The 14,151-nt window shown below is 44.8% G+C and overlaps 1 protein-coding gene and 1 long non-coding RNA gene across 5 annotated transcripts in view; one reads left to right on the forward strand and one right to left on the reverse strand.

The window, feature by feature from the left end:
• DLGAP1 (DLG associated protein 1) overlaps window positions 1-14,151 on the forward strand; it is a 1,173,524-nt gene that overhangs the window by 494,158 nt on the left and 665,215 nt on the right. The gene's annotated exons all lie outside the window — the stretch shown is intronic.
• LOC134929265 (uncharacterized) overlaps window positions 4,162-14,151 on the reverse strand; it is a 42,526-nt gene continuing 32,536 nt past the window's right edge. Inside the window, exon 3 of the long non-coding RNA XR_010178430.1 lies at window positions 4,162-4,637. This is a non-coding gene — a long non-coding RNA (uncharacterized LOC134929265). The remainder of the gene's footprint in view (window positions 4,638-14,151) is intronic.

Below are 14,151 nucleotides of genomic sequence, written 5' to 3' on the forward strand. Positions count from 1 at the left end.
TTCAAATACACTGCGGCATTGAGGTCCAGTAGACAAACCAATAAATAAAAATAGTACAGTACATACAGGCGCAAACAAATGTGATAAAGCTACAGTATAGTCCATTGACGTTAGGGTTATGTGAGCGTCTAAGTCCCGCAGACAAACCAACAAATAAAATTAGTAGTGTATACAGATGTAAACGAACGTATTACAGGTATGGTCCATTGATGTTAGGTATAGGTGAGAATCCAAATCCCATAGCCATTATGGCATAATCAAAACCAATGGAAAGGGATCACTGCTTACATTTACACATGAGCTTATGTATTTGTCATGAGGTGCCGTGTTTGAGTGGTGAAGTTTGCTGCTTCCCATGCTTAGAGTCCCGGGTTCGATTCCCAAAGTGCGAATGCATGTTTATTTTTTCCTGACACAATTATTTTTTTTATTTTATCTATTGTAATATAACTTCACATTCAATAGAAATATGCACACAAGTTTTACATGAATCAGGGCAATGCTGTAGGAGCGTCTCAATCGGCTATCTAAAATATACAGCGGCTATGGGGATAAGCAAGCTCTATGCACCGTATGGTACACATACAGTACTGTAGCAGGCCAGACTCGATCGCAGAGCGGGTTCACAAAATGTCTGCCACTTGTGACCCAGCGCCTCATGGAATTCCACAGCTATGGAGCGAGCAATGGCATCAGTTTTGCAAGAATCAAGGCAATGCAGAAGGAGCGTCTCAATACACTAGTTAAAATACACAGCGGCAATGAGGTCCCGTAGAATGAACAATTAATATAAATAGTGTATATTGATGCAAAAGAACGTGTTAAAGCTATGGTCCATTGAAGTTAGGGATACAGTGCAGTATGTGAGCGTCCAAGTCCTGTAGGTATTTACAGTAGCTTGGTAGAGTGTCAAGTGGTGTGTGAATCAGGGTCAACATGCAGCTTTTCAGGTTCAAATAAATGAAATGGAGCTTTACTGTTAGCATACAGCAATGAAAACAAAAACAGCCTAGCCCTCATTCGGGGCCCTATCTCACTTCTTGTCCCCTATCTAACAGGGCAGATTGTCTGCAGCACAAAGTGTCAGAACTGCATGCTTCATGCAGGTCTGGCCACAGACTTCCTGTCCTGGATTGGCTTCCACGACTTCATATGCACATACAGAGTTGTATGGTCCTCTCTGACTCCTGCAGATTTGGACAGTGGCCTCCTGGCTCACTGGCATCCAAGCATACTGTGCTCCTAGACTGCTACAGTCCTACCTGGACTGTCTCCACACAACAGCCACACTTGTTTCCATTTGACAGCCCTTAGGTGTGGTCACACCTTCTTTTTCTTTCCTGTCTCGGTGGATTCCTCCAACTCCACACACAGAATCCTTGGGTTACTATCGCCATATATCTTTATATTGTCACAATATTGATTTCACATATAGACATGTGCAGGGCAATGCTGAAACACTGTGTAAGCAGTTATCTTCATTCATCTCACTCAAAATTCATGGTGGTGATATTGGCAGAACCTATGGTGTTATGTGTCAGCGGTGTGTGATGGAGATCAGACCACACGATGAATAACCAGGGATTGGTTTATTAACTAGATAGAACCCAGGTTACTGTTAGTCAACACAACATTAATGCAGGAATATATAGTCTAACAGGTCCAGCCAGAGTGGGTTAACGCAGGTGGAGTACACACCTGTACCTACTCGCAGTGGTGGCAGTGGAATATACAGAGCACCTAGTGATGGTGACAGAGTGGTATATACAGGCACCATTATGTCTATAGGTATAGTCTCCCTCAGGAAACAATCAGGTTGACATTCTAGTCCTATGGAGGATGGAGTGGAAGCCACACAATAGTTAATTAGGTCAGTGCACCTCCATCGCTATACGTACCCTGCAGCACCAGCAGCAAGGAGACAGTGCAGATTGCTCTCCTTAACAAGTAAAGGTGTGTAGAGAGCAAAGAAAAACATCTATCAAGCAAGACCGGGGGGCATATTTATTAATTATCGGGTCCTATTTGAGGCAATAAGAAATTAAGACTTTGCTGGATGTGTTAATATACACATGCTGAGACAGGGGATTTGCATTCCAGACTTTGGTAAATACAAAGGTCTAGCTGCCCGCATGGAGACCTATGAGGGTTGCTTCTGCAGTTGGAAATGGGGAAACTGCAGCAGATATCGAAGATATCTGCTGTGGTTCTCCCATCTTACATCCTGGTTTTCCTTAATAAACTGGTGTTTTGGTCAGATATCATGCAAATATTATTTCATAAATACTAGGCTCCCGGGAGTAAAGGGACAGTTGGGGAGAAAGAAGCAGAGGTAGTAGGGAAATGAATCCCATTATCAGTTTCCTCCCAGTAGCTGTCACCTATTAATAGTCAGCTGCTGCTACTTTCTGTGATAGTGTTATGAAGTAGGTTCTGTTTACTCCGTGTGACACTTTATGCTATACAATTCCCTGAAACTGGAACAGTCCCATCAAAATCAGGATGTTTTGGGAACAAAAGCAGAGCTCTGGGACTGGCAGGTATTGTGGCCCGGATGTGGATGGTTGGGGAATCACGAGCCGGGACACCAAAAGTTTATAGGTATGTCAGTGACTCCTCAGATCTGGACCAAGGAGCTGGGTCTAAATCGTCGTGTATTGGTTTTGTAAAATTACTTTCAAATGCTATAGGTTTGGTTTTGGGTGTGGTTTTTGATCTGGCTTTGTTTACAAATCTATTAATATTAATAAACACAACTAAAATCATGTAACTTGGTTCTGTTTCTATTGTATTTTTAACATCAATATCATTAGTTTCCAGTCATTTCTAATCAATTTGCCTTAATCATCATACACTCTCCTGAGTGAAATGGCACCTAAAATCACGAGGGAGGACCTTACATGCAATCCAAATCACAAAATTTGTATTTTACATATGAGTTCTTAACTCAAAGGAAGATCCGACTCAGGACTCGGTCTACTCGGATCCCAAAACAATATCCGTGCCGGGACTCAGTTCTGCTCAGATTCCAAAGGTTTGGGTATGTTCAGTTTTCAACAAAACTAAATCACTCTTCTCACTTTATGGAATTTTTCATGTAACAACTAAACTTTTGCCATTTTCTAACATATGCTCAGCTGAATTCAAATGATAAATGGTGGTAGGAAGGAATCGTAGATCACAGTTAGTTTTTATACGTGAATGTAGATCACAATCTGTTGGAAATTGGATATGCGTAACCTAGATAATTATAGGTAAGTTGCGTGTTGTTCTTACGTGGCAAACTGGCAGCTATAAAGCCATAATTGATGTACCTGGTAGAAGGGGTCATGTTGGATGGTCTTCTGACTTATTGTTAAAGTTTGTTTACATTGCAGTAAATACAATATGTGATTTAATACACTTCTGTGTAATGTTTATGTTTAAATGTTAACTTCAGTATTTTATATAATAACTATTTTTTTGGTTTTTGTTTGATGCTGTGACTTACATATAGTAAATAATCATTATGTTTCAGTAGTCTACTATGGCCTTTATAGCTGGGAAAAAAAATGATTCCTGGGGAAGTTGCATGGACTCACGGGGCTTAGAGCGTGGTTATGTTTTTACATTTTCCTTTTACAGTATTTGCCCACTTTATTTCACGCTGCCCATAAAAACTAGAATAGATGTGTAAGATTAAAAATACATTATACATTGAGTTTTAACCATATATCGCTCCAAGTGCAGCAACACAGAGGCTTTACTTTGCACCACACGGGAATCGATCAATGTGGGCAGAAGGCCAAGCGTAATACAAATGTTTATATCAATATGTAAGGCTGTGCTGCAACAGCAACGTAATATTGTGCATGGAGCCAACAACAGGTAGGCCTGTGTGCTTTAAATGACCGCACCAATTTTTAAACCCAGTCTGACTGTGAATATCTATATAATACTCTGATAAGGTCTATACTGTGTACAACATGCATGTGCAGTGGGAGCTGAGGTACGCAGCACAGGAATGTGCTGCTTCTCCAATGGCTCCTACTGCAGTGAGCAGTAGCACAGACCTCAGCCGTAGAGAGGATGGAGGACCCACCAGCAACAGGTACAGTAAGTATACAGTGGTGGGAGGGATAGGGTGGGGCAGAGCAGGTCAGAGCTGGAGGCAGACCGAGGTGATCCAACATATAGTGTATAGTTAATACACGCTATAATAATGACTTGCTTCTCCACTTACTAAAGTGTTTAATACGGCACAGAGATACTTACATAGTGACTACTGTATGTTGACCCAGTGTTTCTACTATATTAAAAATTAGTTGGTGATGACTAACTACTCCGAATAGTTGATTCCATCTCTTTCCACAGCTGTTTCATTGAATTGAGGACTGGTGAGTGGGAGGATACCACATTAAGCTGATTTCACTTCCATGTTCCTGAAACCATTCCAGGTCTTTCCTAGTCTTGGCAATGATGTTTAGATATCCTAGGGCATTCAAACATTGAAATACTTATATAAAGGGATACAATGCGTAGAGCAAAAACTCCTCCATACAGAATTAAACTGCTACCATCAACCATCTTTTTTAACACCCTGAACGATGGATCAATGGATTCATGTAGTTATTTCTGTTGGCTGAAAGAGCTGGATCCTGGAAAAAAAACAGATTTGCATTATACTTATGTTTTGCTTTGGCCCTTTACCATTACACATCATATTACTGTACAATGCTAATATGTGTGTCACGACTCCGTCCAAATGACACTTTGCCTTTAAGACTCAGAATAAACATTCAACAGATCTTTATAATATTCACCTATATATAATTTATGTAATCTACCCAAGATTGCTGAACATACATGTCATTTATAGTTAATCATCTTTTTCTACAGCTGTGCATTCTTTTAAAAGAATTATACTAGAGCTTTGCGGCAGGAACTTTTCGTGTTTTGGTTCTAATTCCCCGCTCGTGTTTTGGTTTTGAATTGGTTTTGCCAAAACCACCCTTTTGTGTTTAGGTTTTGGTTTTGGATCTGGATGAAAAAAAACATAAAAACGGCTAAAATCACAGAATTTGTGGATAATTTTGATCCTATAGTATTATTAACCTCAATAACATTCATTTCCACTCATTTCCTGTCTATTCTGAACATCTCACAATATTGTTTTTAGGCCAAAAGGTTGCACCGAGATGACTGTATGACTAAGCTAAGCGACACAAGTGTGCGGCACAAACACCTGGACCACCTAGGAGTGGTACTGCAGTTGCAGACAGGATGGCACTTAAAAAAACTAGGCCCAAAACAGCGCATCATGCAAAGAAGAAAAAGAGGTGCAATGAGGTAGCTGTATGACTAAGCTAAGTGACACAAACAATTGGTCCATCTAGGAGTGGCACTGCAGTGTCAGACAGGATGGCACTTAAAAAAAAAATAGTACCTAAACTGCTCATCATGTCATGAAGTAAAAGAGGGCAATGAGGTAGCTGTATGACTAAGCTAAGCGACACAAGTGTGCGGCACAAACACCTGGCCCATCTAGGGTTGGCACTGCAGTCACACTGCACTAATGGCGGAAACCGGACGCACGTCTAACACCAGCATAGTTGTTATGGCCTCATTAATCCACTTTTCAATAGGGTGTATATATATATATATATATATATATATATATATATATACGGAGGTATCACTGGAATTATATGGCAGTACCACTGGACATATATGGCAGGATCACTGGAATTATATGGCAGGATCACTGGATTTATACGCCAGTACCGCTGGACATATACGGCAGTATCACTGGACTGGACTTAAACGCCAGTACCACTGGAATTATACAGCAGGATATCTGGAATTATACAGCAGGATCACTGGATTTATACACCAGTACCACTGGAATTATAGGGCAGGATCACTGGATTTATATGCCAGTACCACTGGAATTATACGGCAGGATCACTGGAATTTTACGGCAGGATCACTGGATTTATACGGCAGTACCGCTGGACTGCATTTATATGCCAGTACCACTGGAATTAGACGGCAGGATCACTGGAATTATACGGCATGATCACTGAATTTATACGGCAGTACCACTGGACATATACGGCAGTATCAATGGACATATACGGCAGTACCACTGGACATATACGGCAACACAGGGACACCACCACTGTACTGATGCAGGACAACACAGCACAACTGCAATGGACTGGACATATACAGCAACGCTGGACATATGGCAACAGAGGACACCTCCACTGTGACTGGACTGATGCAGCACAATACACCACCATTGAACTGATGCAGCACAACACAGCACCACTGGACTGGACTTATACAGCAGCACTGGACATATGGCAGCCGAGGACACCACCACTGTGACTGGACTTATGCAGCACAATACACCACCATTGAACTGATACAGCACAACACAGCACCACTGCAATGGACTGGACTTATACAGCAGCACCGGACATATGGCAGCAGAGGACACCACCAGTGTGACTGGACTTATGCAGCACAATACACCACCATTGAACTGATACAGCACAACACAGCACCACTGCAATGGACTGGACTTATACAGCAGCACCGGACATATGGCAGCAGAGGACACCACCACTGTGACTGGACTGATACAGCACAAGACACCACCACTGGACTGATGCAGCACAACACAGCACCACTGGACTGGACTTATACAGCAGCACTGGACATATGACAGCAGAGGACACAACCACTGTGACTGGACTGATGCAGCACAAGACACTAACACTGAACTAATGCAGGACACTGAGGATGGAGACACGTCCTCTATCTACACTCTCCAATGCCAGAGTGAAAATGGCGGCGAAGCGCGGCTCTTTATTAGAGATGAGCGGGTTCGGTTCCTCGGAATCCGAACCCGCCCGAACTTCAGGTTTTTTTACACGGGGCCGAGCGACTCGGATCTTCCCGCCTTGCTCGGTTAACCCGAGCGCGCCCGAACGTCATCATCACGCTGTCGGATTCTCGCGAGGCTCGGATTCTATCGCGAGACTCGGATTCTATATAAGGAGCCGCGCGTCGCCGCCATTTTCACACGTGCATTGAGATTGATAGGGAGAGGACGTGGCTGGCGTCCTCTCCGTTTAGAAATAGATAGGAGAGTGAGAGTGAGACACTTCATTTACTGGAGCTTAGGAGGAGTACTCAGAGAGTGCAGAATTTTGCTGATAGTAGTTAGTTAGTTATACTAGTGACTGACCACTGAGACCACCAGTGCAGTTTTATTATTATTTAATATAATCCGTTCTCTGCCTGAAAAAAACGATACACAGTGACTCAGTCACATACCATATCTGTGCTCAGCCCAGTGTGCTGCATCATCTATGTATAATATCTGACTGTGCTCACACAGCTTAATTGTGGGGGAGACTGGGGAGCAGTTATAGGTTATAGCAGGAGCCAGGAGTACATATTAAACAGTGCACACTTTTGCTGCCAGAGTGCCACTGCCAGTGTGACTGACCACTGACCACACTGACCACCAGTATATTGTGATTGTCTGCCTGAAAAAGTTAAACACTCGTCGTGTGACTTGTGTGGTGTTTTTTTATTCTATAAAAAACTCATTCTGCTGACAGACAGTGTCCAGCAGGTCCGTCATTATATAATATATACCTGTCCGGCTGCAGTAGTGATATATATATATTTTTTATATCATTATTTATCATCCAGTCTATACTAGCAGCAGACACAGTACGGTAGTCCACGGCTGTAGCTACCTCTGTGTCGGCACTCGGCAGTCCATCCATAATTGTATACCACCTACCCGTGGTTTTTTTTTTCTTTCTTCTTTATACATACTACATCTCATTATCATCCAGTCTATATTAGCAGCAGACACAGTACAGTACGGTAGTCCACGGCTGTAGCTATCTCTGTGTCGGCACTCGGCAGTCCATCCATAATTGTATACCACCTACCTGTGGTTTTTTTTTTCTTTCTTCTTTATACATACTACATCTCATTATCAACCAGTCTATATTAGCAGCAGACACAGTACGGTAGTCCACGGCTGTAGCTACCTCTGTGTCGGCACTCGGCAGTCCATCCATAATTGTATACCACCTACCCGTGGTTTTTTTTTTCTTTCTTCTTTATACATACTACATCTCATTATCAACCAGTCTATATTAGCAGCAGACACAGTACGGTAGTCCACGGCTGTAGCTACCTCTGTGTCGGCACTCGGCAGTCCATCCATAATTGTATACCACCTACCCGTGGTTTTTTTTTTCTTTCTTCTTTATACATACTACATCTCATTATCAACCAGTCTATATTAGCAGCAGACACAGTACAGTACGGTAGTCCACGGCTGTAGCTACCTCTGTGTCGGCACTCGGCAGTCCATCCATAATTGTATACCACCTACCCGTGGTTTTTTTTTTCTTTCTTCTTTATACATACTACATCTCATTATCAACCAGTCTATATTAGCAGCAGACACAGTACAGTACGGTAGTCCACGGCTGTAGCTACCTCTGTGTCGGCACTCGGCAGTCCATCCATAATTGTATACCACCTACCCGTGGTTTTTTTTTTCTTTCTTCTTTATACATACTACATCTCATTATCATCCAGTCTATATTAGCAGCAGACACAGTACAGTACGTTAGTCCACGGCTGTAGCTATCTCTGTGTCGGCACTCGGCAGTCCATCCATAATTGTATACCACCTACCCGTGGTTTTTTTTTTCTTTCTTCTTTATACATACTACATCTCATTATCAACCAGTCTATATTAGCAGCAGACACAGTACGGTAGTCCACGGCTGTAGCTACCTCTGTGTCGGCACTCGGCAGTCCATCCATAATTGTATACCACCTACCCGTGGTTTTTTTTTTCTTTCTTCTTTATACATACTACATCTCATTATCAACCAGTCTATATTAGCAGCAGACACAGTACAGTACGGTAGTCCACGGCTGTAGCTACCTCTGTGTCGGCACTCGGCAGTCCATCCGTAATTGTATACCACCTACCCGTGGTTTTTTTTTTCTTTCTTCTTTATACATACTACATCTCATTATCAACCAGTCTATATTAGCAGCAGACACAGTACAGTACGGTAGTCCACGGCTGTAGCTACCTCTGTGTCGGCACTCGGCACTCCATCCATAATTGTATACCACCTACCCGTGGTTTTTTTTTCTTTCTTCTTTATACATACTACATCTCATTATCATCCAGTCTATATTAGCAGCAGACACAGTACAGTACGGTAGTCCACGGCTGTAGCTATCTCTGTGTCGGCACTCGGCAGTCCATCCATAATTGTATACCACCTACCCGTGGTTTTTTTTTTCTTTCTTCTTTATACATACTACATCTCATTATCAACCAGTCTATATTAGCAGCAGACACAGTACAGTACGGTAGTCCACGGCTGTAGCTATCTCTGTGTCGGCACTCGGCAGTCCATCCATAATTGTATACCACCTACCCGTGGTTTTTTTTTTCTTTCTTCTTTATACATACTACATCTCATTATCAACCAGTCTATATTAGCAGCAGACACAGTACAGTACGGTAGTCCACGGCTGTAGCTACCTCTGTGTCGGCACTCGGCAGTCCATCCATAATTGTATACCACCTACCCGTGGTTTTTTTTTCTTTCTTCTTTATACATACTACATCTCATTATCAACCAGTCTATATTAGCAGCAGACACAGTACGGTAGTTCACGGCTGTAGCTACCTCTGTGTCGGCACTCGGCAGTCCATCCATAATTGTATACTAGTATCCATCCATCTCCATTGTTTACCTGAGGTGCCTTTTAGTTGTGCCTATTAAAATATGGAGAACAAAAATGTTGAGGTTCCAAAATTAGGGAAAGATCAAGATCCACTTCCACCTCGTGCTGAAGCTGCTGCCACTAGTCATGGCCGAGACGATGAAATGCCAGCAACGTCGTCTGCCAAGGCCGATGCCCAATGTCATAGTACAGAGCATGTCAAATCCAAAACACCAAATATCAGTTAAAAAAAGGACTCCAAAACCTAAAATAAAATTGTCGGAGGAGAAGCGTAAACTTGCCAATATGCCATTTACCACACGGAGTGGCAAGGAACGGCTGAGGCCCTGGCCTATGTTCATGGCTAGTGGTTCAGCTTCACATGAGGATGGAAGCACTCAGCCTCTCGCTAGAAAACTGAAAAGACTCAAGCTGGCAAAAGCACCGCAAAGAACTGTGCGTTCTTCGAAATCCCAAATCCACAAGGAGAGTCCAATTGTGTCGGTTGCGATGCCTGACCTTCCCAACACTGGACGTGAAGAGCATGCGCCTTCCACCATTTGCACGCCCCCTGCAAGTGCTGGAAGGAGCACCCGCAGTCCAGTTCCTGATAGTCAGATTGAAGATGTCAGTGTTGAAGTACACCAGGATGAGGAGGATATGGGTGTTGCTGGCGCTGGGGAGGAAATTGACCAGGAGGATTCTGATGGTGAGGTGGTTTGTTTAAGTCAGGCACCCGGGGAGACACCTGTTGTCCGTGGGAGGAATATGGCCACTGACATGCCTGGTGAAAATACCCAAAAAATCAGCTCTTCGGTGTGGAAGTATTTCAACAGAAATGCGGACAACAGGTGTCAAGCCGTGTGTTGCCTTTGTCAAGCTGTAATAAGTAGGGGTAAGGACGTTAACCACCTCGGAACATCCTCCCTTATACGTCACCTGCAGCGCATTCATCATAAGTCAGTGACAAGTTCAAAAACTTTGGGCGACAGCGGAAGCAGTCCACTGACCAGTAAATCCCTTCCTCTTGTAACCAAGCTCACGCAAACCACCCCACCAACTCCCTCAGTGTCAATTTCCTCCTTCCCCAGGAATGCCAATAGTCCTGCAGGCCATGTCACTGGCAATTCTGACGAGTCCTCTCCTGCCTGGGATTCATCCGATGCATCCTTGCGTGTAACGCCTACTGCTGCTGGCGCTGCTGTTGTTGCTGCTGGGAGTCGATGGTCATCCCAGAGGGGAAGTCGTAAGCCCACTTGTACTACTTCCAGTAAGCAATTGACTGTTCAACAGTCCTTTGCGAGGAAGATGAAATATCACAGCAGTCATCCTACTGCAAAGCGGATAACTGAGGCCTTGGCATCCTGGGTGGTGAGAAACGTGGTTCCGGTATCCATCATTACTGCAGAGCCAACTAGAGACTTGTTGGAGGTACTGTGTCCCCGGTACCAAATACCATCTAGGTTCCATTTCTCTAGGCAGGCGATACCGAAAATGTACACAGACCTCAGAAAAAGAGTCACCAGTGTCCTAAAAAATGCAACTGTACCCAATGTCCACTTAACCACGGACATGTGGACAAGTGGAGCAGGGCAGGGTCAGGACTATATGACTGTGACAGCCCACTGGGTAGATGTATGGACTCCCGCCGCAAGAACAGCAGCGGCGGCACCAGTAGCAGCATCTCGCAAACGCCAACTCTTTCCTAGGCAGGCTACGCTTTGTATCACCGGTTTCCAGAATATGCACACAGCTGAAAACCTCTTACGGCAACTGAGGAAGATCATCGCGGAATGGCTTACCCCAATTGGACTCTCCTGTGGATTTGTGGCATCGGACAACGCCAGCAATATTGTGTGTGCATTAAATATGGGCAAATTCCAGCACGTCCCATGTTTTGCACATACCTTGAATTTGGTGGTGCAGAATTTTAAAAAAAATGACAGGGGCGTGCAAGAGATGCTGTCGGTGGCCAGAAGAATTGCGGGACACTTTCGGCATACAGGCACCACGTACAGAAGACTGGAGCACCACCAAAAACTACTGAACCTGCCCTGCCATCATCTGAAGCAAGAAGTGGTAACGAGGTGGAATTCAACCCTCTATATGCTTCAGAGGTTGGAGGAGCAGCAAAAGGCCATTCAAGCCTATACAATTCAGCACGATATAGGAGGTGGAATGCACCTGTCTCAAGCGCAGTGGAGAATGATTTCAACGATGTGCAAGGTTCCGATGCCCTTTGAACTTGCCACACGTGAAGTCAGTTCAGACACTGCCAGCCTGAGTCAGGTCATTCCCCTCATCAGGCTTTTGCAGAAGAAGCTGGAGACATTGAAGGAGGAGCTAACACGGAGCGATTCCGCTAGGCATGTGGGACTTGTGGATGGAGCCCTTAATTCGCTTAACAAGGATTCACGGGTGGTCAATCTGTTGAAATCAGAGCACTACATTTTGGCCACCGTGCTCGATCCTAGATTTAAAGCCTACCTTGGATCTCTCTTTCCGGCAGACACAAGTCTGCTGGGGTTGAAAGACCTGCTGGTGAGAAATTGTCAAGTCAAGCGGAACGCGACCTGTCAACATCTCCTCCTTCACATTCTCCCGCAACTGGGGGTGCGAGGAAAAGGCTCCGAATTCCGAGCCCACCCGCTGGCGGTGATGCAGGGCAGTCTGGAGCGACTGCTGATGCTGACATCTGGTCCGGACTGAAGGACCTGACAACGATTACGGACATGTCGTCTACTGTCACTGCATATGATTCTCTCAACATTGAAAGAATGGTGGAGGATTATATGAGTGACCGCATCCAAGTAGGCACGTCACACAGTCCGTACTTATACTGGCAGGAAAAAGAGGCAATTTGGAGGCCCTTGCACAAACTGGCTTTATTCTACCTAAGTTGCCCTCCCACAAGTGTGTACTCCGAAAGAGTGTTTAGTGCCGCCGCTCACCTTGTCAGCAATCGGCGTACGAGGTTACATCCAGAAAATGTGGAGAAGATGATGTTCATTAAAATGAATTATAATCAATTCCTCCGCGGAGACATTGACCAGCAGCAATTGCCTCCACAAAGTACACAGGGAGCTGAGATGGTGGATTCCAGTGGGGACGAATTGATAATCTGTGAGGAGGGGGATGTACACGGTGATATATCGGAGGATGATGATGAGGTGGACATCTTGCCTCTGTAGAGCCAGTTTGTGCAAGGAGAGATTAATTGCTTCTTTTTGGTGGGGGTCCAAACCAACCCGTCATTTCAGTCACAGTCGTGTGGCAGACCCTGTCACTGAAATGATGGGTTGGTTAAAGTGTGCATGTCCTGTTTATACAACATAAGGGTGGGTGGGAGGGCCCAAGGACAATTCCATCTTGCACCTCTTTTTTCTTTAATTTTTCTTTGCGTCATGTGCTGTTTGGGGAGTGTTTTTTGGAAGGGCCATCCTGCGTGACACTGCAGTGCCACTCCTAGATGGGCCCGGTGTTTGTGTCGGCCACTAGGGTCGCTTATCTTACTCACACAGCTACCTCATTGCGCCTCTTTTTTTCTTTGCGTCATGTGCTGTTTGGGGAGGGTTTTTTGGAAGGGCCATCCTGCGTGACACTGCAGTGCCACTCCTAGATGGGCCCGGTGTTTGTGTCGGCCACTAGGGTCGCTTATCTTACTCACACAGCTACCTCATTGCGCCTCTTTTTTTCTTTGCGTCATGTGCTGTTTGGGGAGGGTTTTTTGGAAGGGACATCCTGCGTGACACTGCAGTGCCACTCCTAGATGGGCCCAGTGTTTGTGTCGGCCACTAGGGTCGCTTATCTTACTCACACAGCTACCTCATTGCGCCTCTTTTTTTCTTTGCGTCATGTGCTGTTTGGGGAGGGTTTTTTGGAAGGGACATCCTGCGTGACACTGCAGTGCCACTCCTAGATGGGCCCGGTGTTTGTGTCGGCCACTAGGGTCGCTTATCTTACTCACACAGCTACCTCATTGCGCCTCTTTTTTTCTTTGCGTCATGTGCTGTTTGGGGAGGGTTTTTTGGAAGGGACATCCTGCGTGACACTGCAGTGCCACTCCTAGATGGGCCCGGTGTTTGTGTCGGCCACTAGGGTCGCTTATCTTACTCACACAGCTACCTCATTGCGCCTCTTTTTTTCTTTGCGTCATGTGCTGTTTGGGGAGGGTTTTTTGGAAGGGACATCCTGCGTGACACTGCAGTGCCACTCCTAGATGGGCCCGGTGTTTGTGTCGGCCACTAGGGTCGCTTATCTTACTCACACAGCTACCTCATTGCGCCTCTTTTTTTCTTTGCGTCATGTGCTGTTTGGGGAGGGTTTTTTGGAAGGGACATCCTGCGTGACACTGCAGTGCCACTCCTAGATGGGCCC

This window comes from Pseudophryne corroboree, chromosome 5, assembly GCF_028390025.1.
Source record: "Pseudophryne corroboree isolate aPseCor3 chromosome 5, aPseCor3.hap2, whole genome shotgun sequence".
In the NCBI taxonomy this organism is placed as follows: domain Eukaryota; kingdom Metazoa; phylum Chordata; class Amphibia; order Anura; family Myobatrachidae; genus Pseudophryne; species Pseudophryne corroboree.